Consider the following 27,406-nt stretch of genomic DNA (forward strand, 5'->3'; position numbering starts at 1 on the left):
GATGAAGAGATAGAGCGAGAGGGAAGAGAGGAAGAGGAAGAGGGAGAAGGAAAGGGAGAGAGAGAGGGAGAGGAAGAGGGAGAGGAAGAGACAGGGGAGGGACAGACAGACAGGGGAGACTGGGTGTCTGTTTGCTCCCGTCAGAGACTGAGAAATGTCTTCTCTGAGCCGGCAGCCTGCTGCTGAGAGAGATCAATTCTGTTTGCTCTCCCTCCTCCACACAAAGCCATGCACACACACACACACACACACACACACACACACAGCTCACACACATACATGGGCACACACACATGCTCGTACACACACACACACACGCATGCACACACATGCATGCACACACACTCTCGCATCCAAATGACTCAAAGGGACCTCATCAAGTCACTGGTCCAGGCAGATTCCTGCAGGCTGAGTGACATTTGATGGGGGATGTAAGCAAACAGTCCATTCGCAGCACCTGACCAAGCTTACAAACAGGACCTGTATTACACTACACATACAAACACGCACAGACACACACACGCACGCACACACACTCCACATGTCAAATCTCAAGCTCAGAATGTAGATTTCCACAAATAAATCCATTTATCTACTGTATATTATTCCATACATTATTCCTAGTTCATACATCTATGGTATAGCCCAAAGGCTATGAAGATGGAATGTATATGTGTTTATGGTAAGAATGAACAACACATACATCCTCTTTCTTAGCCTATTCATATGGATATGATGTTGCATAGCCAAGGGGGGAACTGCATGAATACATCGACTCGTACGCATGGAATTAGCACGTCCCCGCTAAGAAGATGCTTTTATCCGTGGTCGATCCACAGCTGGACAAAGCAATACATCTTACGCCAGTGTGCGTTTGCTTAGGCGTGTGTGTGTGTGTGTGTGTGTGTGTGTGTGTGTGTGTGTGTGTGTACAGAAGGCACGACCTTGGTGTAGTAAGTGCTTGGCTCTATGGGTCGGGCTAAAGAGGCGGCAATTTTTCCATGGGAATGGTGCACCACAGAGCTGAAAATCCACCCTCGGCGAGCAGGTAATGGCCGATTCCTCCATTTCAGCCCGCATAACCGTCCGTCTACATGCCTGGGGGGAGGCGTAACATTTCAAATCACACATTAAAAGAAAAAAAAAACTCTCTTGTGGATTGCAATCCAAGGTTTTTCTGACCCCTTACACCACAGTTATGGTCTAACAGGCCCCACAGGACCTCAGCTATCGTCATATCACACTTGGGAATATATAGAGCGCCTTCCAACATTATGATAAAACACACACATTTAATTTTTAAACTATCTATAATAGGAATATTATTTTGTCTATAGTTAATTTTGAGGAAGAATTGTTCATGATTGTGTGCTATTTTGATCAAAGACTGGAATTCTTATAATAGGAGTCTTTGAAGGCTCCTTAACAAAAGCATGCAATGACATGGGCAAATACGATTTGTCAGCAAAGACTGCCACAAACTCAAAAAAATCACCATCGTCATGGGGTCCATGACGATCAAACTATGGGATGGCTCCTGTAGCTCACCCTCCACCTGCGCTGTGCCATGAGTCAGTATGAGTCTAAATTCTTCAGGCCTCAGTAAAAGAGGAAGGGGGCCTACAGAGAGGCCAGAGTGGATTCGTATTGGAGGATCCTCCGGCAGTAATTTCCTTCAGCAGAGCAGCAAGAGCATGTGGAACAACAGGAGAGTAGACCACCCGGCCCTCACTCTATTCCCTATTCAAGTACACACACGCACGCCCACGCCCACACACCACACACACACACACACACACACACACACACACACACACAGAGTTAGAGGTACACATACAAATTCACACACACACGCGCACACACACACAGACACAGACACACACACACACACACACACACACACACACACACACACACACACACACACACACACACACACCCAGAGTTAGAGGTACACATACAAATTCACACACACACGCGCACACACACACAGACACACACACACACTCACACTCCAACTACTGGGCTACGTGTCAAGAGAGTACAACCCAACCGGAGGGTCTGCACATAGAGCCAGATCATACAGCAGCTCTCACACATCAATTCAGAGCACGCACACACACACACATACACATGCACACACACACACATACACACACACACACACACACACACACACACAAACACACACACAATTTCCTTCTGGCTTTTCAAGGCTGCATCAAATCACAGAGACCTCCTAGACCAAATGAAATCCCAAGCTGTTGAACTGATAAGTGTTCTTTTGTAGGTAATGTCTTCCTGCTCACATAATTAGAATTAGTAGTAGCATTGCAGTATTGCACCAGGAGCTGCAGCAACAGTAGTAGTAGTAGCAGGACTCTTGGTCCTGATATCTCACGTGATTAGAAACAGCAGTAGCACTAGATCATTGTACGAGTAGTAACAGCAACAGTAGTAGAATTAGTCCTAGTATTCACAACAGTAATAACAATTATGACCTGCTAGCACCTCTGAAGTGGGGTAGAGTCAAAAATTCTCAAACTTTTATGGCAAGCTCTAAGAGGTGCCTCACCCTAGCTCAAAAAGATTCATTTTAGGAGTGACCTCACTTCGTGAATAATGGTCAAAGCAAAAATCTAGCACTTCACTTGCCAATATCTTGTGATATACAGGTTCAAACCTCATGAAATGTAACACCCTTCATCACTGGACGCACACCAAATTTCACGACATTGCATTCATAGGGGGCATTTCAAACTCTCAAGAAAAGTTTAAGTTAAAAGGTTGAAATTTGGTATGCTTATACTTTGCTCACATGTCCCATAAATGACCACCTACAGCTAATCAAAATTCAGCAGTCAATACATGCCTGTGCAAATTTCAAACAAGTCAGCCATAATATGTCGCTACAACAAGCTACACCATGTTTTCCTCTTTTCCTCTGACATGGTTTGGTTTAGCTTCAAAATGTACTTCGTCTTTAAATCCGTACACAACATTTAAAAAATTCAAATGATCCTTGGACCCCGATGATCGCTGCATTGTTAGGATGCAACACTAATTTAAACACCAAATATTTGCCTTAATTTAATTAAATTGATGGTTCATCTTACCCCCAAGACTCCTCAGCCACCATTTTGGTGCTTAGCCCAAAACTACAGCTTTGCTAATTCTAATTCTGCTCATGTTTCTACACTGCCAGTCTATCAACATAATCTAATACAACCTTTTAAACTGAGATAAATTACTTTTGATTTGAGACTGATTATACCTGACATGCCAAAACAAGAAAACTGTTTTTTTTTTTTTTTGTGAAAGGATATATTTACCACTTCATCTATATGGTTCCACAGCAAGATGAAAATGGAGAATGCAAACAAAAATGGACAAGAATTGGGTAAGATACAGGTGCTGGGTCAACTTACTTATTGGCTCATCTTAACCCACTCTCCCCATGCTCAAAATGCTCATCACGCCCATCCTCATATTCATTAGACAGGTTTCAAAACCACAGAACGTAACTCACAGGTACTGCTTCACGTCCTATCAGTCTACAGCCACCACATCCACAAACTATAGTTCCTTAAATTTTCACTCAGAATAAGATATACAACAAACTTTTTAGTCTATTGCTGCCAGAAACGTAATCATTCAAGTTCACATTCACTTTTTCATGGAATGGAAAATATCTGTTCGGTACGTCTAGTTGAGACAAAGTAAATGCAAACATGGCTGCGTTTTAATAATCGTTAGCTAAATAAACAGCCAGTGGAGATAAAAGCGCCAGTGACACACACAGCTTTGCCCTCTAATTAGCACAGTGCTCTGCACATGACTTATCTGCACGATATTACTCCAAGTGTTTTTGTTTCAAAAACTACAGCTCCTCAAAGGGAAGAAGGGAAAGAGAAAGAAAAGGAATGCATCTGTGTGCGCCGATACTGTGCTGAATCATTATTGTTTATGCAGCGGAGCAGAGCATGGAAGAGACGACGTATATCAGGTACATCTTAGTGTCTGACTTCGTTCATTTTTTGCTTCAGTTCTGCTTTTCTTTTTTTTTCTGATCTGTGTGTGTGTGTGTGTGTGTGTGTGTGTGTGTGTGTGTGTGTGTGTTTCTGTTTTCAGTCTGTGCCATGCAGATTAAAAGTGCGGCCTTCGAGTCCCGTCGCATCACAAAAACCATTCAATTAATTTTACACTCCACACACTTGCCTTTGTTCTGGGTTCAACAAATCCTTAGTCACTGCCACAAAAGACAACTCTTTCAGCTGGCTTCAAACCAAGGACAACAGAGGGAAGAGAGAGACAGAAAGAGAGAGACAGAGAGAGACAGAGAGAGAAAGAGAGAGAGAGAGAATATAAACATGCAAATCTGTGGTTCGCCATAACCTTCTGAACACATCTGAGATCTCCCTGGTAAGACACATTCCCTTTTCAAGCCACTAACGCCGTCGCTTTTTGAAAAATAAAAAAATCCGTGGCCTCTTGGTTGTCTGCTGAAAAAACCACAAGCAGCCCCCATGGTGTGATGTGACCGTGGCAAATTGGACTGTTCCGTCTCTGATAGCTACCCATGCCTGACTGTATTACGTTTGAATGTTAAAATGCTTGCTCTTCCAAACAGCTTTGGCCATATCAGTTAATGACAGACATTTTGATCACTCTCTCTCTTTCTCTCTCTCGCTCTTAGTTAGGACTGTCCTAGCTCACCCAAGGTTGTTACAAGAACGCAGCTCAGATTTGCTGCTGTAGATGAACAGACTCCCTCACAACCATCATTACTTCACATTCCTCGAGAAAATAAAAGACGTGGATAGGCAGCCAACACATTTCAGCGCTGACAAAGCCACTGCGTTATCACGTCTGTATTTGCACCCTTCTGCTGGTGCTGGCCCTTTGAATCAAGCCCTTTGGTACTGGCAGCTCATCATATGAAACACCTCCACTGAAGATAAAACAGGATGCCAGGCGCTAGGCCAAAGGTTCATTTACATTCCTGCTCTAACAACACATATCAGCATGTTTATTTCTATGTGAGTGTGTGAGTGTGAGTGTGTGAGTGTGTGTGTGTGTGTGTGTGTGTGTGTGTGTGTGTGTGTGTGTCTGTGTGTGTGTGTGTGTGTGTGTCTGTGTGTGTGTGTGTGTGTGTGTGTGTCTGTGTGTGTCTGTGTGTGTGTGTCTGAGCTTTTGTGTTATGTGCTTGCATTTACACGCGCCTTTTTCAGAATTTATTTATTATTTTTAAGACATGTCTACACCTAGCCATACGCAGAAACACCTGCTGTGTTTTTCCTTTCAGTGGGGGATTGGACCTGATCCATAGCCGCCTCCTATCCAGGATGGTCCTTTGTTTACGATCCTGACTCCTTGAAAGGTCTCACAGACGAGGACTGTGCATCCTCTCTGCTTGTCACCGGACGGATTCTATACATTAGGCTTATTAACACTATACACAAACCACTTCAGCCAGAGGAGCAGAAGAAGAAAACCACAATCTAGATGCTTAGTCTGAATGTAGAACATGTAATCCTCTCGACAAGAGGCACAGAAGGAGCGTGGAGTGTGGTGTGTGTCTGTGTGTGTGTGGGAGGGGGTGCTGGTGTGAGAGTGTGTTAAGTGTTTGTTGGGGTCAGAGTTGGATTTTAGTGGGGGGTGGGACTCCTGCCTCATATCCGCAGGCTGTTCCTCCAGGCAAACCAATGGGAACAAAGTCTGGGCTCTTCTCCCTTTTGTAATCAAGTGTATTGATCAGGCAGTGCAAGGACCTCAAGCAGCTTGTGTGCATGTTCGGCGGGGCATTAATGAGGGAAGGGGGGATTTATTCCCGGGGCCTCTGGGACAATGCCTGCAAGTGAGGTGATTAAAAGCGTCTTCCTATTGAGCTACGCCAATCAATGCCCCTCCGCGAGATGCCGATCGCAGCCGCCGAGGCCACTTCCTCGGCAACACTGCTGTCGTCAACCAACAGCACCATACACACACACGCACACACACACACACATACACACTCACACACACATGCACACACACACAAACTTCCCCTTCCTCCCCACCCCAGCTACCCAGCTCACCGAGGGACAAAAAAAAAATGCCAGTGCCTTCTCGTTGGCCAAGAGAGAGGTGCCATTTCTGGCCCCGCGATGGCCAGTTAAACTAACCAAAAGCACAGGGGGAGTGGGACAGGGGAGGGAGAAAAGCAGCCATTTTATTGGGGGGAAGAAGGTTAATGAGTTATTTGTATGGCTGACATATTCTAGCGTTTTTTAAGACGCAGCGGCTACCCTCTACACCTGGATGGCTTTTGGTGTCAAGGGGGGGGGGGGGGGGGGGGCAGGGACACTGGAAGAAGGTGCGTTTTACACACTTTCACTGGCAAAGTTCAATCAGGGTTGTGCTGGTGCCTTGTGTGTGCGTGTGTGTGTGTGTGTGTGTGTGTGTGTGTGTGTGTGCTCCATCGCTGTGTTCCATGCAAGGTCCGATGGAACAAACAGGGCTACCGGGAGTAGAACGTACAATTCCAGGCACACACACCCACCCACTTCCTCTAAAGCTACACGCATTCCCGGTACAAGAGAACACTTAGTGCCATTTTAAAAGCACTGGTCTTTCCACTGAGGTAATTCTCCCATACATTGCTGCTTTAAATCAATTAGATTGGTGCTGCTTTGCTGTTGTGTGGGGCTTTTAAATTCTGCACTTCACAGGGTTCATGAACACACACACACACGCACGTACCCAATTTGTGACGCAAAGTAAACAACCACGATCGGCGGCCTGGGGCTACTTTACGAGTCAGAGGACAACACAGCAGTTGTAAACCAGGGTACGAACACTTAACTGTGAAACCCTCGACAACAGAGCTATTCCACAACTCTGTGAATTTTCGCATGTCAACACACAAGGGAGTCTGCTGCTGTGAGAGGGATAGAGAGACAGAGAGAAAGAGAGAGAAAAGTGGGAGACTGAGAGACGGACGGTGCTAAAGAAAGAACGGTTGGGGTGGAGAGAGAGAGTAACGGAGTGATTGGAGGGAGAGTGTGAGACAGAAAGAGATACAAGGCGAAAGACAGAGAGTGGAAGGTAGAGAGAGAGAGACAGAGAGAGGGAAAGTCAGATAGGGCATGAAAGAAAGAGAGAGAGAGGTCTCATGCAAAATCTGTGGTTTTCGGTTTTCGGTTTTTCATGTCAGGTTTGTCATCTGAGTAGGCAGCGACCGTTTCTTAAGAGCAAGTATTGGACAAACACAAACAAATGAGACAGCTCTCAGTAAGTCACTGCGCCCTAATAAAGCAATGTATTGACTCCCTGAATTTTCACTCTCCTTCTCTCTCCTCCTCTCTCTCTCTCTCTCTCACACACACACACACATACACACACACTGTCTGCAATGTCTGTGTGGATCCCAGCTGCCTTTCTGAATACCAATTACTGTGTGCTTTCGGACGGGGGAGGGTGAGGGAGAAGGCGTGTGTGTGTGTGTGTGTGTGTGTGTGTGTGTGTGTGTGTGTGTGTGTGTGGGGGGGGAGAAGGATGCAAACAGCCAGCTGAGTGCCGAGGATGTGGACCTGTGCACCCGTCACACTCTGAGAGCCGACTACCACTAAGATAGTCCAAGAGGGAGGGGGAGAGAAAGGGAAACCAAGAGAGGGACACGGAGAAAAACACAGAGAGGAGAGAAAGAAAGAGGGAGAGAGAGAAAGCAAATGAAGAAGAAATGAAAAACAATTTAATAAAAAAAATTAGACTCTTTTTTTTTTCAGCAAAGCCGCTCATTTTTAGTCATCTTCCCCTTCTGTACATCCGCCTTGAAACAGCATCAGAAGAAACCACCAGTGCAGATGAGGCAGGGTGGGGGGCAGGAAAGCATTAGGACCTGGGGGGGATGGGGGTGATGTTGGGGGTGGACTGTGGAGCAGAGCATCACTGAAGCAGAGAGAAGATGAGGGGTCTCTGTAGGAGGGTGGGTGGCGGGGGTGCTGCTGCCTGGAGGAGGCCAGGTGTGGAGAGAGTTAGTTTGATAAGGGTTGGACGGACTCTGCTTCCTGACGTCTCTCCTCTCGCGCTGCGGCTCCTCACAAACACGTGCACACATACGCACACACACACACACTCACGCTCTCGCATGCACTGCACTGCGCTGCCCATCCAAACCCGCCTTACAATCCTCATGACAACCTTAATGAGCATCCTCACTTTTCTGCACGATACCACTAATTTGAGAAATTTCCAGCACAAAGACATAATTAGACAAACTAATTAGACACAGACTTTGCTGTACAGAGATCCTCCGCAGTTCAAGCCATCCGCCCACCTACTGCGCGCTAAAATAGGAACCATTGGGAACCGCTATGCTAACTCGCCGAGGTGAGAATGGTGTGGATGCACTCGACGAGGACTAAAGGTCCACTGTTGTTGACCACGAACTCCAGGTACCTCAGGTACCTCACACCCCCTTCCTCGCAGTACCACCCCACCATAGTCACACATACCCCTCCCCACACACACACACACACACACACACACACACACACACCTATCACATATCATCTCCCTTCACCTCTCCTACAGACGCACAGAGCTATTTATAAATGCAAGAGAGAGTAATGAAGCGAAACAGAAGTGATATGTCGCGTTCGTGCAACAAACGCCATTCAGGAGACTCAGGGGGGATGAGACATGAGAGAGGACTGTGGCTTTAGCTTGCTGCAGTACAATCTGATTTGTGTGTGTGACTGTGTGTGTGTTTGTGTGTGTGTGTGTGTGTGTGTGTGTGTGTGTGTGTGTGTGTGTGCGTGTGCGTGTGCGTGTGCGTGTGCGTGTGCGTGTGCGTCTGTGCGTGTGCGTGTGCGTGTGTGTGTGCGTGTCTGTGCATCTGTTTGTGTATGTGTGTGTGTGCGTGTGCATGCGTGCATGTGTGTCTGTGTTTGTTATTATGTGTGAGTGTCACGCAGAATGTGCGCCCAGAAAACATGACGCAGAACAAAAGATTTGCATCACCCACTGGCTTTCGCTAGGCAAGAGACAAGAGACAAGAGAAAAAAGAGAGACAGAGAGAGAGAGAGAAAGAAGGGGAGAGAGAGAGAAAGAAGGGATGGAAAAAGGAGAAGTAATTGATTTTAAAAGTGATGGTGGGGGCTAGCCTGGGTCTCAGGGGGACTCTGCCACTCATCTCCTCACAGACAGAGAGAGACGGAGGGAGAGAGGGAAAGAGGAAGAGAGCCCAGTTAATATCCCCTCAACGTTAAATAACCTCTTAAAACACAGATTAGCACAGGGACCAGACCCCAAAAGGCTCTTCACAGCCTAGAGCTGTGAGGAGAGAAAAAACGCTATCCTACTTTTTTTCAAATGTTAAATTGTCCTCCAATTTTTGACCCCGAAATAGAGAGAGGAAAAAAGACAGGGAGAAAGAGGGAGAAAGAGGGAGAAAGAGGGAGACAGAAGGAGAGAGAAAGAAAGCCAGAGAAAGAAAAAAAAACAGAAAAAAGGAATGATTGCTGCGCCTCGAAACACTGTCACTGTGTTTTTGAGTCGGCCGCATCAATCAGAGGCGGCGATGATGAGGCCTGACCAAGGAGGAAAACTGAGCTTTCTCTCATCAGACGGAGGCCACATCAATTACCCAGCGATGCTGCTGCTGCTGCTGGTGCTGGTGGTGCTGGTGGAACACAGCAGCTTGCTATGCTGACTAATTCATTATATATGATACCACAGTTGGGACTGGGTAACGACTCCCCTGATTGGAAATAAATAACTAATGTGTCAGGGAAATCGCTCTCTCTTTCGTCTCACTTATGCATAGCATATTCTCAATTTAGACTCACCCCCTCTCTATAGATTTCTTTAGCACCCCCCCTCCCACCGCTCTCGTTTTATTTCTCTCTCTCTCTCTTGCTCTCCGTCCCTTTCTCTCTGCCTCTCTTAAATGTTTTTTTCTCGGGATTGGAGAAATTCCACCACTTGTTGTTGGCTCATTTGCGAGGGTGCCTGATAACCCCTGCAGATGAAGCGTATCCAGGCCAGCGCAGGGCTAAATGAACTAAGGTATTCAATAACTGAACAGGAGGCTGCTGGAGGACCCCCTCCACCCCTGAAAAGCGCTCACTGCCACCACCCCCATACACACACACACCTCCTGCCCCCCCATACACACACACACATATACACCTCCTGCCCCCCCCCATACACATACACCTCTCACCCCCATACACACACACACACACAAAATCACACACACACACATACACCTCTTGCCCCCCCCCCCATACACACAATCACACACACATACACCTCTCCCCCCATACACACACACACAATCACACACAGATACACTTCCTGCCCCCCTCCATACACACACACACGCACCTCCTGCACCCCCCCCCATACACACACACACACACACACACACACACACACACACACACACACACACACACACACACACACACACACACCTCCTGCACCCCCTGCTCCTCTTCTTCCCCCTATCCTCAGCATTCATGTGTCCTCCCACGTCCTCATAAGCCAAAGATTACAGCGCAGGGGATGGCTCCTCCTCGCCTATACACACAAAGCCCCTAAGCCCACCATTCTTCCTCCCCTCTCCATATACATTCAGCACAGCCGCGTGCACACAACAACACACACACACACACACACACACACCACCACACACACACGGCACAAACAAACAGACAGACACACAAATACACTCAAACAGACTTACTGAGCAACACACACACATGTACACATAAGACGCACAAACACACACACACACACACACACACACACAGAAAAATACATACACGTAAACACGGGTGAATGCAGTGAAATACAGCAGGCACTCCTTCTTTGAGCACAGAGGCCTCACAATCTTTTCAACCGCATCACAAAAAAAAGAGAGAGGCAGGGAGAGAATGAAACAGAGAGAAAGACAGAGAAAGAAAAGGAGGAGAGAGAAAAAGAAAGAGAGAGAGAGAGGGAGGGGGAGAGAAAGAGATGCCAGGGCTCAGTTTGTCCTTATCACTTCTATGGGGGCCTGGAGGCTGGGAAGAAACATGAGGAAGAACAAGTGTGTGTGTGTGTGTGTGTGTGTGTGTGTGTGTGTGTGTGTGTGTGTGTGTGTGTGTGTGTCTGTGTGTGCGTGTGTGTGTGCTGCATGAGAGCACTGCAAGCAAACTGTCTTCTTCTTCTTCTTCTTCTTCTTCTTCTTCTTCTATTAGCCATTTCTCAACAGGCAAATATGGTGAACCTTCCACTACCTATAGCATTTTGGATTGATAACCAGCCAGAAATAAATAAAAACTATATCAATGAAGTAACGAATGCTGCCTAAGAACTGACAGAGCTACTCCAATAATAATGTGAGCAGGAATCATTTTGGTGTCAAAAACATCCATATATAAGAGCCTCCGATGAATCTTTTAAAAGCACAGCAGAGGTTGTTAATATCTAACACTTGTGCTGCACGGCTCACTAATTATGACCACCGCAGCCCCAGCCACGCTTTGACAAACAGACAGTGTTTGTCAAAGGTTTTTTTTTCCTTCTCCTTACGCTTTTACGACTAATTGTTGGTCAACGATATAATATACTTAGACGTCGCCAATCCAAATGAAACGTGGAATGGTTGTAGCCCCATATGGCTGATACAGAATCTAATGTTTGTGTCCCTCTGTGTGTGGTCACATCATTCAACCTTTGGCTGCTTGGAGCAGACTGCACTTGATGCTTGGACCCCCGATGACCGCTGCTTGTGGCTATATTTAAACGTATTAAAATTATCAAAATTATTATGATAGTGCATACCCCTGTCCTGATATAAATGTTACATTTTCACTTAGAAACGTTTTAGTCTATTGATGCCAGAAACATTATCATTCAAGATAACACACTTTTCTTGGAACAGAAAATATCTTCTTATTTCACTTAATTCTTGCTCAAACTCTTATTTGTTTTTGCTGAGGAGATAAAAGTCAATATATGGCGTAATTTCCGATATCCAAACTTGAAACAGCCTTGTGAAATTTCATCTAGGTAGACCACACACAAGAGGGTTAAAAACACAGATCTACCAGGACCAGAGGTGGTGTGATGGAAAAACATAATGAGAGAGAGAGGGAGAGAGAGAGAGGGGGAGAGAGAAAGAGGGAGAGAGAGAGAGAGAGAGGGCGAGGGAGAGATAGAGAGATAGAGAGAGAGAGAGAAAGAGGGAGAGGGAGAGAGAGATAGAGAGAGAGAGAGAGAGATAGAGAGAGAGAGATAGTATTAATGAGCAGACCACCGGAGGGGGCGCTTTTCTGATTCTCTCCCCCCAAAGCGCTAAACTCCCCTCAGGCAAGTCATCTTGGCGCTCTGGAGGAAGTGCTTCATGTTTCATCAGCCACCCCAGGGAAGAAGCCATGAAAGATGCACACAGCAGGCAGGTTAGGTTACACCACTACCACCACCACCACCACCACCTCACCCCCCGTCTACTACACACACACACAAACGCACACACTCTTTCTCTAACACACACACACACACACAAATGTACTCTCACTTTCTCATACACACACACACATACACACACACACACACGCAGCCAAGAGGCCTTGACAGGTACACTGCTGTAGTGATGCATACTGATTTAATCTGCACCTTGCCAGCAAACTTCACCTCCCCCGACCACACAGGTGTGTATGAATGAACACACACCCATGCACACATAAACAACTTCACAAACATACACAAAAACACATACACAACTTCACAAACATGCACAAACACACACACACACTCTGACACATACACAACTTTACAAACATACACAAAAACATACACACACACACACTCCGACATAAACACAACTTCACAAACATACCCAAACACACACACACTCACACACTCCAACACATACACAACTTCACAAACATATACAAACACACACACAAATGCATACACACAGGGTAAGCCTATGTGAGCCTGACTACAGCAATGTGAGCTCAGTGTTTTTTTTTCATTTTTTTTTTTCATTTTTCATTCAGGAGTTTCCAAGACCCCTGCTCAAACACTTAAGACTGAGCGCGCACACACACACACACACACACACACACACACACAAACACACACACACACACACACACACACAGCCCCCCCCCCTTCTCCCCTGACTCATCTTCCATTCCCATCAAAGAAGCCTGACTCATCTCCTTCTCTCCCGTCAAAGGCATGAATCAGTTTAACACCTCTCCGCTCCGCGCACAGCAGCTCCATACTGAAAGATGCCCCAGCCCCAAAAAAGGAGTACACGGACAGACAGTGATGAATACATTTGGGTACACTTGTTATTGCCTTCTTTTTTATTACATTTTTTTTTGCGTACCCCCTCTGTGTAGCCTTGCAACTTAACTTTTAGCACTTTGTTTGAAATGAGTTGTTGTCTGTTTGACAAATGCAGCGTTGACTGCCTTCGCCTGAGAGAGGAGAAACTTTGGTGAAATCTAATGACGCCTGATTTATGTACTGACCCAACAGGAACAGAGTCTCAGTGGCTATGTTTTGGGCTCCATCTCTACCTATAAGATACGGCTGCTTAGAGTAGAGGGCTGCAGTAGTCTTCACCCAGCAGACAGAGTAGTACCATCAAATATGCTGTTTGATGTATAGTATAGGGAATGACTATGATTATTATATAATTTGGGAATTTCATATTGAATCGAATAAAATGTGACAGTAATCAACCATGGTTGTTTGACTGTAGTTATTCATTTGACAGATTAGGTGTTCCATTCCGAAAACATTTACACTTAACATTTAAACATTTACACTTGACATGACACTTTCTCTAATTACTATTTCTCTTTCGAATTACTATTTGTCACAATTTTATCATTCTGACACTTTTTTCTGCACAAGCGCTGAAACTGAGACTCGGTGTTAACATGTCATGTGCTGTAGAAGAAGACCAAAACAAAAGCACAATACGCTATGCTAGTGTACGCTTGTGTGTTTAACATTAGTTAATTTTCTTCTGACCTAGCAGGCTAAAACAGAGAAATAATATACGTAACATATACTTTATTTCAGCCTCAAAAGTGTCACCTAGTTTGTTTTGGATGTTCTTTAATCTTGCAGTGGTTAAGTTATCGGCTCAGTGGCCAAAAATAAAGAAAACCCAGGGAGATAATTTCATTAGCGACGCAAAATCTAGTAATCATACGCTAAATAACTACAGCCTAGTGAGCATAGTGGAGTTGTTATTATCTGCCATTTTAGTAAAAAAAAATACTTTCATTGTTGATACTTGACACATCGCACTGCTACATTGCCAAGCAACATTCTATAAGCTCACTGTAACAGAACGACTTGAGAAAAACTGGTGCTCCAAAGACATCAGACGGGATCATGAAAGCTGCGTAGGGGGAAAGCTATGTCCCTTGGAGAAGACTTTGTTGTGCAGAGATCAGCTCTGTAGGTAATGCAATGTAAACATGCAATAAACCCATATGTGTCTTACACTGCTTAAGTGTCCCTCCAGGGAGACATAGACACTCAAGGTTTCACTGGCAAACTGTGCTGCTTCCGTTTTTACACCCTGATAAAATGTTCTATGAGACTAAATATGGATCTGTTGTTTCAAAAGTGATAATGAAATACAATGTTATTAAAACACAATGCAATTACTGGCTTCGGTGCCTTGAATTAGCGCACGGCAAGGAACATTGTGCGAAGACTTTGACAGCGCGCCATGATTTCATTGGAAATTTACTGAAGCCAAAAAAGCGTTAATATCTTCTGTCATGCGTTCAGGCGGGGGGACATGTCTGGGTTCAGTAGTTTTCTTATTGACGTCGTCTGCGCACAAGAGAAGTGTGTCAGGCATGCTGGCCCATGAAGAAATTAAGTCAAAGGAGTCAGCCAAGCAGCCTGGCTGGGATGTGGGCACACTGTCACACACACACACACACCGTTTCAGACACACACACACACACATACACACTCAAATACACAGAAACATGTGTCACCAAACACTTTCACTATACATAACATCACATATACGGCAATGTCTACCATCCCCACATAGCAATTGTGTTGGCAATACAGCACTGTTTAGTTGGCGATGAAAGAGATCAATACATAACGTATTTTATGAGAGTACCCTTGCTTCATTATGGTTATAACATTATATATTATTATATATGAGGAATGACAGCACAAAATCAGTCCAATTGGTGAACAATTAATAGTTGTTTCATCGAATATTCTAAATCTATAATTAATTATCTTTAAAATGACTGGTCATTTGTTGAATTTGGTGCAGCCAATCCAGAGATATTAGCTCAAATGTTTAAGGTATCATATTAACAGAAAATCAAGTGCAAGAGAAAATCAACCGTGAACTTTGTGATGTATAAATTGAAATGAATGCATAGCAACGCATACTTCCTGTCATTCAATCGTAAAAGGTAAAAGACAACCACATTAATAACATTTCTTCTGGTTAATGTTTGGACAATTTATTTTATGTTTAGAAATAGAAAAGTTAAAGACTAATTGTATCTGTTGTAGTCCTACGCAACTTATTCAGGGACTGAAATTCTATTAAAGTTGCAATTCATATGGCTACTGAATGTCATGAACTGGACTATTCAGGAACTGGACTATTCAGGAATTGGACTACTCATGAACTGGACTACTCATGAACTGGACTATTCATGAACTGGACTACTCATGAACTGGACTATTCAGGAACTGGACTATTCATGAACTAGACTATTCATGGGCTGAAATATGAAAAGTAGCCAATAGGACATGATGACTGAGGAATGAGGAATGATGACAGATTACTCAACAGTGTGGTCAAAAAAAGCCTGAAGTCAGATCTAGGCTAACTTGTGAAATGGTGAGTCCCAAGGCCAGTCCAGAAAAAACATTGCGAAAGATATAGCTGCCTTGCCTTCACCGATTTTAGTCCGAAGAGGTCAGCTCTGCTCCGTACAATTTTATTGACTTCTTCATTTGGAGGACTCTGCTCCACACATCGAGAAAAAATGGTGAGATGATATGAGTGCTGAAAATGTTACATACTTTTGTCATTGTATGTACACCACTGTGATTTCCTGACACGTGAACAAACTCTGCCGCCAATCAAGGAGCTCGATTTTTACCATGTGATATAAATTGCCCAATCCCCGGGAAGAATTTTGGCCCATTGGTATGTGTAGTTTGCTCTCCCTTTGACGAAAATCTTTTTGGTTTGACAAAACAGATATTTGAACAAAAACAATATCCACTTCCCTTACAAACCTTAACAGCATGCACCTTTACTTGGCCTATGAAGTCATATTTATAGGTTATTTTAGAGTATAATATTTTGGGGATGGATACATTAGAATAAGGAATGTATTTACAGCAAATTTAGAAAAACGGTGTGTGGGTTATTTTTAGACACTTTATCTCAGGAATTAACTTTTGCGACATCTGACCTATTCTGACAAACCTCCTATAAGTAGAGTGGAATTCAGCATTCCAATACTTTCATATTAATTAACCCTATTCCTAATCCTAAATCATACCCTAATATCTATACATACAAAGTATCAATGTGCTGTTACTAAACAGTACTCAGTGTATTACATTGTACTATACTGCACTGCACTGCAACATTACCAAAAACATTCAGTAAGTATGATGTATAAATCATGTCATGTTATGTCAAACTAAACTTTCCAACCATATCTATGAGGTAAACCGAAAATGCCAGTATTATTCCCAAGGCTTATCGTGGTGCATTAATGAGCTTTGATTCTAAGGTTTAAATCAGTTCAGTGCATAAAAGTAATCACTGGATCTAATTGCAGAAAATGTATTCATCAAAAAGCAAGCAAGGACAAAAAAAAAAAAAACATGGTGGATTATAATTACTCATTTCTTCCAGAAAAAAAGTCACTGAAACCTGTGCATGTATATAAACGGGAGACCGTATAGGATGAAGCTATATTGTTCTGATTTGATGACTTTTCCATTTCAATTCAAGGTCTTCATGCTGTGTGAGAATATATGATACAGTGAACATATTTTTCACAAATACTGTACATCCTACTGAGACACTTAAAGTCCGGGGAGTATAGTTATAATAAATAACAGGAACGTTATCGGCAACTACAGTGATAAACACCAATATACATGGACGTGTGCATACATACACAAACACACACACACACACACACAAAAACGCACACACACTATATCCAAAATGTGTTAACAAAATGTGACTGGCTTAGACATAAGGAAGAACGCCAGGACAGAGGAGATATGGGAGTGTGATTTAACCAACAAGTCAAGTGTGATTTAAATCAACACGATGTGGACCAAACTGCTGTGATTTGTTGTCGGTCATAAGAGCCGTTTCTCTCTCTCTCTGTGCCTAGTGCCGGTAGGGCCCGAGCCGTGAGCTCTGTCTGCCGTGTCAAAAGTGCATCCAAATTAAATGTGTCTGGCCGAGGCAGCCAGCATCGTCTCGTTAAACTCCACACACTGAATAGACAAAAAAAACACAGCTTTATAGACAAAGAGAAGTGCAGGAAACATCTCCAACTAACCTCTCTCTCTCTCTCTCTCTCTTTCTAACCCCCTCTCTCCTTTCTCTCTACGTCTTTCACTTTTCACTCTCTCTTTCCCCTTTTCACTCTATTTCCCTCTGTCTGCCTTTCTCTGTCTCCTCAATCTCTCTTTCCTTCTCTCCCTCTCTCCTTCTCTCTCACCCGTCCTCTGTGTCTTTCTCCCTCTGTTTTCTCTTCATCCCGATGAAAAGGCAGACTCTGGGTGCAGTGTCTCCTCTCCCTGGTCGAGGCAGTAGGTGAAACAGGACCCCGCTCTGTGAAGGGGCCAGCCTCAAATACAAAGAGCCTCCTGTCATTCCTACACATTGCTCTCACCACACTGGGCTTTTTTTTTCAACAGAAGGGTTGGGTGGTGGTGGTGGTGATGGTGGTGGTGGTCGTGGTGGTGGGGTGGGGTGATGGTTGCCCATTGGTTGTCCACTGGGTCTGTGCTTTCTCTCAACCGCTTCAATGCGACCCCCACCTCCACCCCACTCCACCCCAAACCAGCTCTGAATAATACAAATGTACACAGACTCACAGAAGCACACCCCCCCCCCCCCACACACACACACACACACACACACACACACACACACACACACACCACCACCACCCCCCCACACACACAGACTTGATCACAAACACAGGCTAGTTGGATGGGCTCTGCCTCCTGAGATCCCAACGCCTCCCCTTCAAAGCCTGCTAACGAACAGCATGTTTTTATTTCTCTATTTCTCTGCCTCACTCGCGCTCTCGCTCGCTCTCTCTCCCTCTGCACACTGACAGCACTCCCACCCGACAGACGAGCATGAGCCCTCGCTCTCGCCTGTGTCATGTTTTAAATGAGCTCATTGGAAAATTACGTAACTGGTGAGAAACAGCAGGCACTTTGGGGGCCAAGGATGCCATTTGTGTAATCACCAAAACGCTTGACGTTTAGATGACGACTGGGGTCCCACCCAGAGGAGAAAAAGGTTAAAAAAAAGCAAATAACAAATTTGCCACAGCATGCGCCAATCTCAGAAGAAAAGGGGGATCCTTAATTGTCACAACTGGGGATACTCTTTCTGGTATGGAGAACATTATTGCTTTTCTTATATGGGTTCCACATATCATCAATACATTACTCTGTGCCGATCATTATGGGATAGCATAGGCAGAACCTACAGATAGAAGGCAGCTGACCCTGAAACAGATCCTGCCGAGGACCAGAACAAAGACAACATTTAGGCTCTTTACTACCCAAGGGTCTAAGGTGCTTTGTGCATGGAATCACCCATAGAGAGGTAATGACATAGAACTGCAGCCTGCAGTTAGGAGATTTCAAGGTCTCATTACGGGAAAAAGGTGTTCTATTCAGCATCATAATAAGTGCCTTAACCTAGTATGGGTTCACGAGGGGAAAGTATGTGTATACGGCCTCCCACAAGCACAAAAAGCAGTCAGATTGATCTCTTATTTTTCTTCATGTCTGCCTTTGATTCCATCTACTAGATCACAAACAGCAATTGTATCATTTTTCATAGTTGTAACGTTACATAACTGTGCCATGCTAGTGGTGCATCACAAACACCAGAGGGAAGCACCAGTAAATTATGCATCACACAGACACTCACACACACACACACACACACACACACACACACACACACACACACACACACACACACACACACACACAAACACACATACACATACACACACACACACACACACACACACTCACACTCACACACAGAAGGCCTCTCACCCAAAAGACTTGCTCTCTTTTGCTCTCTCAGCCGTCATGATTGGCCAGCAAGTGCGTCATGTGACTGAGAACGAAAATAACAGGGGGAAAAAATCTAATCAGGGAGCTTTCCCAGGCTTGTCCTCCTCTCAGCCCCGAGCATTTTGCATACATCCACCCCCACCCTCTCTCCACACACACACACACACACACACACACACACACACACACACACACACACACACACACACACACACACACACACACACACACACACGGGTGTTTAGACCGCAGACATGAAGAGAGGGCCAGGCACCTCATCCACCTAAAGGCCTGGAGAAGCACTCCAGCACAGTGACGCCGCTCACTTACACCCACTTCACCAACTCATTCAGAAAGGGCAGAGAAAATCCGACTGCCAGAAACCGCCTCGAAAACCATAGGCACTTGAAGGGCCCGCGTAAGGTTGAAGATGATGGCGGTAGAGCACTACGGAGGGGAAAGAAATTAATAAAGTGCAAGCAAGGACTTTGCATTTGAGCATACACACTTAGAAATGAGAGAGGGTTTTGTCGCTGTGAGAGATTTGCTTTTACTACTCCGGGTAGACAGTGCTATTTATTTCGTAAATGAACATGGAATATCTTGTATGAAAGAGCTTTCTAAAGGAAAATAAAATGAGACGGGACTTGTTCATTAGGTAATGGCTATTACACCAGGAAAAAAAACACCAGTACTATTTCACCAGACAGCTCATGAAATCATATTATATGTTCCGGTAATACTTGCAATTTGACCAAGTTTTGATGAAATACTGCTGCTGAGGCACGGCTCAAGGAGCTACTAGTGTAAGGTAGCCCAACAATAACCAGGGTGTAGTAATCTACTGGGCTACTAGTAATCTACTAGTGATCTACTAGTGATCTACAAGTGATCTACTGTTCTTCAGGCAATGTTAAGCAATGCCGTCTACCTTTGTAAGAGTACTAAACTAAAAGTACTAAAAGTACCTCTGTACAGGTACACTGGTAGTTATTCTGTGTTTCCAGCTGCCACAGACGAGCTTCATTGTTTTCCAAGCATCTATTTAGGTAATCGCAGTGTTGGTTTGCCAATCTCTTCCTTAATAGACACTCTCTAACCAAGCTCTGGTTTCAGTCAGGCAGCCTTTTGCTAGCAGTGGCAAAAGAGTGCAAATAAGCTCCACGGCAGACTGAACGTGTGTACTGAAACTGGCACTGAGGGTTTTCTTTCTGTGAAATATAAGCATGTGCTTCCCGATGGCCACGTTTCTCTCCCTCCACACTCAAAAGGCTTGTTCCCCTCATCCTGTTTCCCGTACGTGCAGCTCAGACGGAGCTACCGAGCTCAGCTCAGGAACCGCCTCCTCTGCAGAGGCACGGCCAAACCCACCAATAGCCAGGCAGGGCTGAGACCCCCAGCCAATGAGAAAGCTCCACAGTAACCCCCCCTACTGCTTTCTGTCAGAGGGGCTTTGACAGCACAGGAACTCACTGGTGCTTCAGTGCCCTCCAGCATTGCAGTAAAGATTTTCTCTTTTTTTCTGGACAGACGGACAAAATTATAATGGCGGTGAAATGCAATTATCATGAGAGGCTTTCAATTCTAGATTCGGCACACGTGGTGTCAGCAGAGATTTCTGACTGGGCATGAATCTATGCAACGTAGTACAGTGAGGCACGTGCTGTAGCTGTATATTAGTCTATAGGTGCAATGTATGTGCTTACGTGTGCCTGGATAGTGGTTAGTGTGTGTGTGTGTGTGTGTGTATATATGTGTGTTTGTGTGTGTGTGTGTGTGTGTGTGTGTGTGTGTGTATGATTGTGATCATGCTACTACGGATATGTTCGACTATGTGTGTTTGTGTCCTGTTTGTCTGTGTGTGAGTTTTTCTGGAGCCAACAAATAATTGAGGGCGGCACATGGAAAAGAGGTGTTGTTTGTCTGTGTGTGCGTGTGTGTGTGTGTGTGTGTGTGTGTGTGTGTGTGTGGGTGTGTTTGTGTGTGTGTGTGTGTGGGTGTGTGGGTGTGTGTTTGTGTGTGTGTGTGTGTGTGTGTGTGTGTGTGTGTGTGTGTGTGTGTGTGTGTGTGTGTGTGTGTGGGATGAACTAACACCTGCTCAGGAGTGATAGGCCATGGAGAAGGAGTACGTCTGCGAGGCAGAGCATATGCAGAGCGACCTCATCCCTCTCCCTCTCTCTCTCTCTCTCTCTCTCTCTCTCTCTCTCTCTCTTCCATCCCTTAGGAGCTGCTGCAGCTTCCTCCCTCAGGCCAGGAAAAGCAATCAAGGAGCGGAGCAGTCTCCCCTGGACCTTACCTCAGTGTTTAATTACACACACTCACTCACCAGAAGCCTCAGCAGCCTGGGACACTGAGCCTTGCCCTACTGCAGAGAGAGAGAGAGAGAGAGAGAGAGAGAGAGAGAGAGAGAGTGAGAGAGAGAGGGGTTGGGGAGAGACAGAAAGAGAGAGAGAGAGAGAGAGAGAGAGACAGTTAGAGAGGAGGAGAGCGATAGGGAGAGAAGGGAAGGGAGAGAGCAGACTATAGAATGCGCAAGTAAGAAAGAAAGGGGAAATAGAGATATTGAAAGAGAGAAGGATATAGACGAGACAGAGAAAGAGAGAGAGGGAGAGAAAGAGAAAGAGAGACTGGTCTATAAGAGAGGGATCAAGGAAGAGATCAAAATGGAATTTGTGGGTGTGGGTGAGGGTGTGTGTGTGTGTGACTGGTCGTGGGGGATATAAGACTTTCATAAGTGCACTCCTGGTGCCAACTTTGACATACTTTCTGTGATAATGCTACTGATGATATCACTTCACTTCATAGTGCCACATCATGGCCTGACTGTATAAATGCCCCCCCCCCCATTCTCCCACAGGTGACATATCCCACAAAGCATTTAGATATATTTTACAAGCATTGGCAAAATAAATAACCAGTCGCATTTTGCTTTCAGACGAAGAATGTTTGCCTTGCCTCTCAGGAAGACTGTCCTCTCTCTATAGGCAATGGCAACGTCTTTGCAAAAACCTTGTCACAAGGAGAGCTGCTGGAGAAAAGACTTCATTGGACGCATTGTGTCACTGGCCTTGCAAACAGATCAATGCAAATTAAGAGGGCGGATTGATTTGTGGAGGGGTGAGATAGACACAAATAAAAACCACCGCAGCAGGGAACAAAGTCCATATAACACTCATAATGACTCTGACATAGAGGTTGGAAAGGCAGTATATTGCCTCAACCCCATCTATGAGCTGAGTTGTGCGCCAACAAGCATTACTGGGCGAATCATTACGGTAGATTCACCAAGAAGAGAATGACAGCAAGGATTCCTGCAAGGTGTGACTAATATCATTCTATCCTCCTTAGCCTGCCTGATGAACTGACATGTGTACTGATGCACATGAAAATCAACAACAAGGCTGACACCATCACGGAGTCTGGTCAACTTGATCTGCTCGTCCATGTTATTAACTATTCTCTGGCATCTGGCTCCAGTGACGGCCACCACTATCAGAGACCCAGTCAGCTGTGGGAGTCGAGCCTAGCGGTTCATTCAGAGAATGTTCCCACTGGGTGCTTTGTGAGTCAGAGAGGAAAGGATTGGATGGCTGGGGCTGCTTAGCCTGTGAGTGTGTGTGTGTGTGTCTGTGTGTGTATGTCTATCATTAAACAAGTGAACCCAGCCGGACTGCAGACTCCTTCCTCCAGTGCGCATCAAACACACAGACACTCAGTGGGGTAGACACACATACATACATACACACACACACACGTAACCAACACTCTCCCACACCGTGCCGTCACTGAGAATAATGAATCTCACGTCAGCATGTCAACTCAATTTGGCCCTTTCATGGTCTTTGTTAGACTCCATCAACTCAAGGCACCACCATGCGGATTTCTGTGCTTGCATTGGGTGGAGAGACAGATGACAGTTGTGTGTGCCAAAGGGGGATGGGGGGAGGGAGGGAGGGAGCCTCCTCGTTTTGCAAACCAAGTCTAATCAGCAATGCTAGGGGGAATCAGTTGTTCCTGCAGGTCTGCTGGGTGTTGCCAGCGCCTAACAACACTTAGGACCTACAAATCAGCGCGCTAACAAGAAACAACAGCGGAATCCTGCCGAGAGTGTTATTGAGACTGATAGCATCCAACCATTCTTGTGAATATATATACCACCGTAGGACAGCCACTATTAGACCAAGACAGAGGCGCAAATGGCATTGTGAGCATGACAGTGTCACTTACGTGGGCTTTTCGGTGAGGCGATTTGAAGTTACAGGTAGTTAGTTGTATTTGGCTCAATGGCATGCAAGAACTACCATGTGACACTACCCCCACTGAGCGAGCCTGCATCTTTACGTGAATCCTATGAATATTCATTTCGACTTCCACGAAATCCCAAACGATTGCCTTCAGCGATGTCAGCGACCAAACCCCATAGCTTACCCAAAACACGTCCAGTTATGACACGGTTTACGCGCTGCTGACGAACTGACACAATTGAGCCGCTGTCAGAATAATTCACATGTAAACGCTGCTGTTGTGAGTAGGCTAAACAATGCCACCATTGCGGTAAACCACGTACGAATATGCATGTGGTGTTAACTTAAATGTGTCTCTTTTTATCAGACGCACAAAGCTGAACCAGTTACCCAATACTTAATGGTATTTGAATTATGCTAATCCATACAGGATGGTAAAAGTGTCCTAACGCTGCATGAGCTGAACACGACAGCTGTCCCACTGAAACAGTAGCCTATTTCACTGTCTCAAAAAGCTTCTTCGTGTTGTAGTTAGATTAAAAAAAAATCAAAGCTATGAAACAAATACCCCGCAACATTAATGATAGGCTACCGAAAATATTTCTAACCGATTCGCTTATTAAAACGCGACATGGGATCGCGATATTCTCACTTACCACATGTAAATGCAGCCAAACAGCGATGTCTTGTGCCCCTGTCCAGGAAAAAAAAAACGTCCTTCGCCTGTTATAACGGTATAAGCGTGTCTATTTCTCCTACTCAGTGCAGGCACTTCCCCATGGTTCACCCCGAGCCCGGGCCTCCGGTGTTAGCAGGTGGACGCGCCTCTTCCATCAGCGATGGAGACAGCAGCGCGCTTCTCTTCGCTCCGACGCTCCATTTTTCATTACAACACAAATTCCTGTTCCAATAAAACGCCCGGGAGCAATGGCTTTTCCAAGCGTCAAAGCGAACTCATGGCATCTGCTATTCCACTCCTTTTTCACGTCTCTCCCCCGGTGTTCGCTGCCATCTACGAGGTGCTTGATGCTGCCATTGTTACAGCATGTCTTTTTTTGCAGCTGGACCTCTCTCCCCCCCGCGTCGTAGCGCAGTCTCGCAGGCGCACTCGTTAACTTGCTGCTCCCCTCCGCCGTCTTGCTCTCACCGACCTATGAAAGTGCACGAAAGCCGACGACACGGGGCCGGACGTGATAATAAAATAGATTTTTCTCCTTCGCAGAATATGCAGTCTTCCAAAGATGTTGTCACAAATACTATTGTTGCTCGTTGTGTACGTAATTAAATTATTTAAAAAAAATAGGCCTTATAACAACCACATCGTTTGAATGGTTGACCAGCCAAGTAATAAGGAGGCTTTTAAAATTGAGTTCAGTGAAGTAGTCGTGTGTTTCTTTTTTGTAAGCTGTTTTTTTTTCTGAACCTGCCAAATATGCCAAACGAAGATGCGCTTACATTCCTTGGTAATCTAACTCGAGCTCAAATTGGGGCTGATGCAGGCTAGTTCTACTAGTTTCCACTCATGTAATTGAGTGCAGTTTGTTTTTCTGTCCACTTTCTGACGGTAGTAATGTGTTTGGCTGGATGTATTAGGATGTCAAATAGATAGAATACTATATAGACATATAAGACCTTATATACCTATAAGGTAAGGGTATAGCCTATATTGAACAGTACAGGCCATAAAGCTTGTTCTCCGACCTTGCAAAACCATTGAAACTCTCCTTAAGAATAAGTCATATAGCTAACATCGATGGAACTCTAGGCTATGGTTTGATAGTTTACAGACCTATGTAGGCATACTAGACTCTTTTAAGATTCCGTAGCAGGCGAATCTGAAATGTTTTCCAACGTTTTGTTAATTTCTATGTAAGGTGATAGACAACCACTCCTGGTCGGAAAGAGCTTAGAGCTAAAAAAAAAAAAAAAAAAAAGGTGAAGGTCTATGCTAAACTGTCAAAGTTTTCTCAGCTTGCTCCCATGGGCCCAACCCAGGTAGCCTACGTCTCATACCATAGCCTGAATGATTTTTTTTTAATTATAATTAAGTGTTTTTAAAAAACTTTTTTTTTATCACAAAAACATCCACTATTTACATTAGCCTACAAAAAACAAGAGTCTAAAAATTACTTTTCCCCAACTCTTCCTTCAGAGGCTTCCTTGGGATAGGCTTACAAATCTAATGCATCACAACCGATGCCCCAAACTGCCTTAATGTTTCAACCTTTAGGCCTTAGTTCAGACCAATTAATGCCTTTTTATTGTAATTGGTTTAGATCTGGTCATAGTTGTTCCATTGTTTAGATGAAGAAAGGGGGGTGGATTTGACCAACTGCAGTCCAATTCATCACAACCTGAAACTTAGGCTACATGATCTTTGTGAAACTCGTTGGTTTGGAGGAAGATCAGGCGTCCACACTGTTCTACTGGTTCATCGGTTATCTCTACTTTTCACATTATAGCACATCATAGAGAGAGACAGATAGAGGGAGAGAGAATCACGCACGCTCTTGGAAAATAACTCAAAAGCATTTTATTCTGTTGTTGACACTCATTTGAAAGCATGCAGGCTTAATTATTGCCATAGTAACGAAAATGATGACTGAGTACTAGGTTAGGCTACAAAAATACACTTTCATCTAAATAAAATGACTGAAAGGTTAGCTGCAGGGCTGCAATGACAAATGGGTGTAGGTGTTCTGAGTGCTGACATAGTGCTACAAGCATCGTGGTGACTCAGAGTAGGCCATCGCGGCAGTTAGATCTTCAAGATCGTGACTGCTACTCAGAACAGGTAGGCTAAGTTATTATTGTTATTATTATTACATGGTTGTTGCACATAGTAATTCATTTTACGGAATTAATCCATGGCCACCTATAAACGGAACTGCTACAACAGAGAATCAAACTCTCAAAAGCACACCGGTTAACCTTAGAACGGCTTGTTCTGATGGTTTCAGTAGGCTACGCTCTTATCGTCAAGTTGTTTCCTCGACCTTGATAATATTGGTCGACAAGGCCTTGTAGCCTAAGCGGCATCCAAACCTAAGTGGGGTCTGTGCGAAATGTAGCCTCGTGGCTCGTTCACTGACTGACCGGAAGCGTTGATAATAAACATACGGATTACGCACATAATAAATGTACACTCCCACACAAGCGTGCAGATAAATACAAATTTTCTCGCAGGCAAGCATGCATATTCACCACGACTGCGAAACCCACGGCTGGCGTTTGTATACAGATGAGCATACGCTTTCTGCTTCGCCTTCCAGGGTTACCATGAGTCAATCTCGCCATGTTCTCCCCATTATTTTCACCAGGTAAACAAAAACAAAGTTTTCACAGCGACCTTGAGGGCACTGAAAAGAGTGTGCACTGTGGAACCTTTGTCAACAACAGTCTCCCAACCAAATCATATGCCTGCTAGGAGTGCCTTAATGTGCCCTGTCAGTCCCCTGTGTGTATGAGGCCATATATTGTTTACACACTAAAATGTGTATAATCACACAGTCCATAGAACGTGAAACTCATGCACCAAATCTCTAAACCAAGTCTGCAAACAAGAACATTGAATGCTTTCTAATACCCTAGCTAGACTGCAGTGCACCGTTTGTAGACTACACAGTTGTTTCTATACAACATGAAAGAACCAGGCCCTGCCATACGGTTCTCCAAAGAAGCAGTTGTGATTAAATACCTTTGAGGGTGTTTGTTCCTGGCAGAATCCACTACCTACAATACAATTCAGCACTGAAAATACAAAAGCAGTAGAAAAGGCACCGCAAAAATTGAGCATG

At 44.7% G+C, this 27,406-nt stretch overlaps 1 protein-coding gene across 1 annotated transcript in view; it reads right to left on the reverse strand.

Moving 5' to 3' along the window:
- Positions 1-25,744, reverse strand: part of nexmifb (neurite extension and migration factor b) — a 62,273-nt gene extending 36,529 nt beyond the window's left edge. Inside the window, exon 1 of the mRNA XM_031587383.2 lies at positions 24,266-25,744. The gene's annotated coding sequence lies outside the window, so the exon portion shown is untranslated. The remainder of the gene's footprint in view (positions 1-24,265) is intronic.
- Between the last annotated feature and the right edge of the window lie 1,662 nt (positions 25,745-27,406).

Source organism: Clupea harengus, chromosome 20 (genome assembly GCF_900700415.2).
Source record: "Clupea harengus chromosome 20, Ch_v2.0.2, whole genome shotgun sequence".
NCBI lineage: Eukaryota > Metazoa > Chordata > Actinopteri > Clupeiformes > Clupeidae > Clupea > Clupea harengus.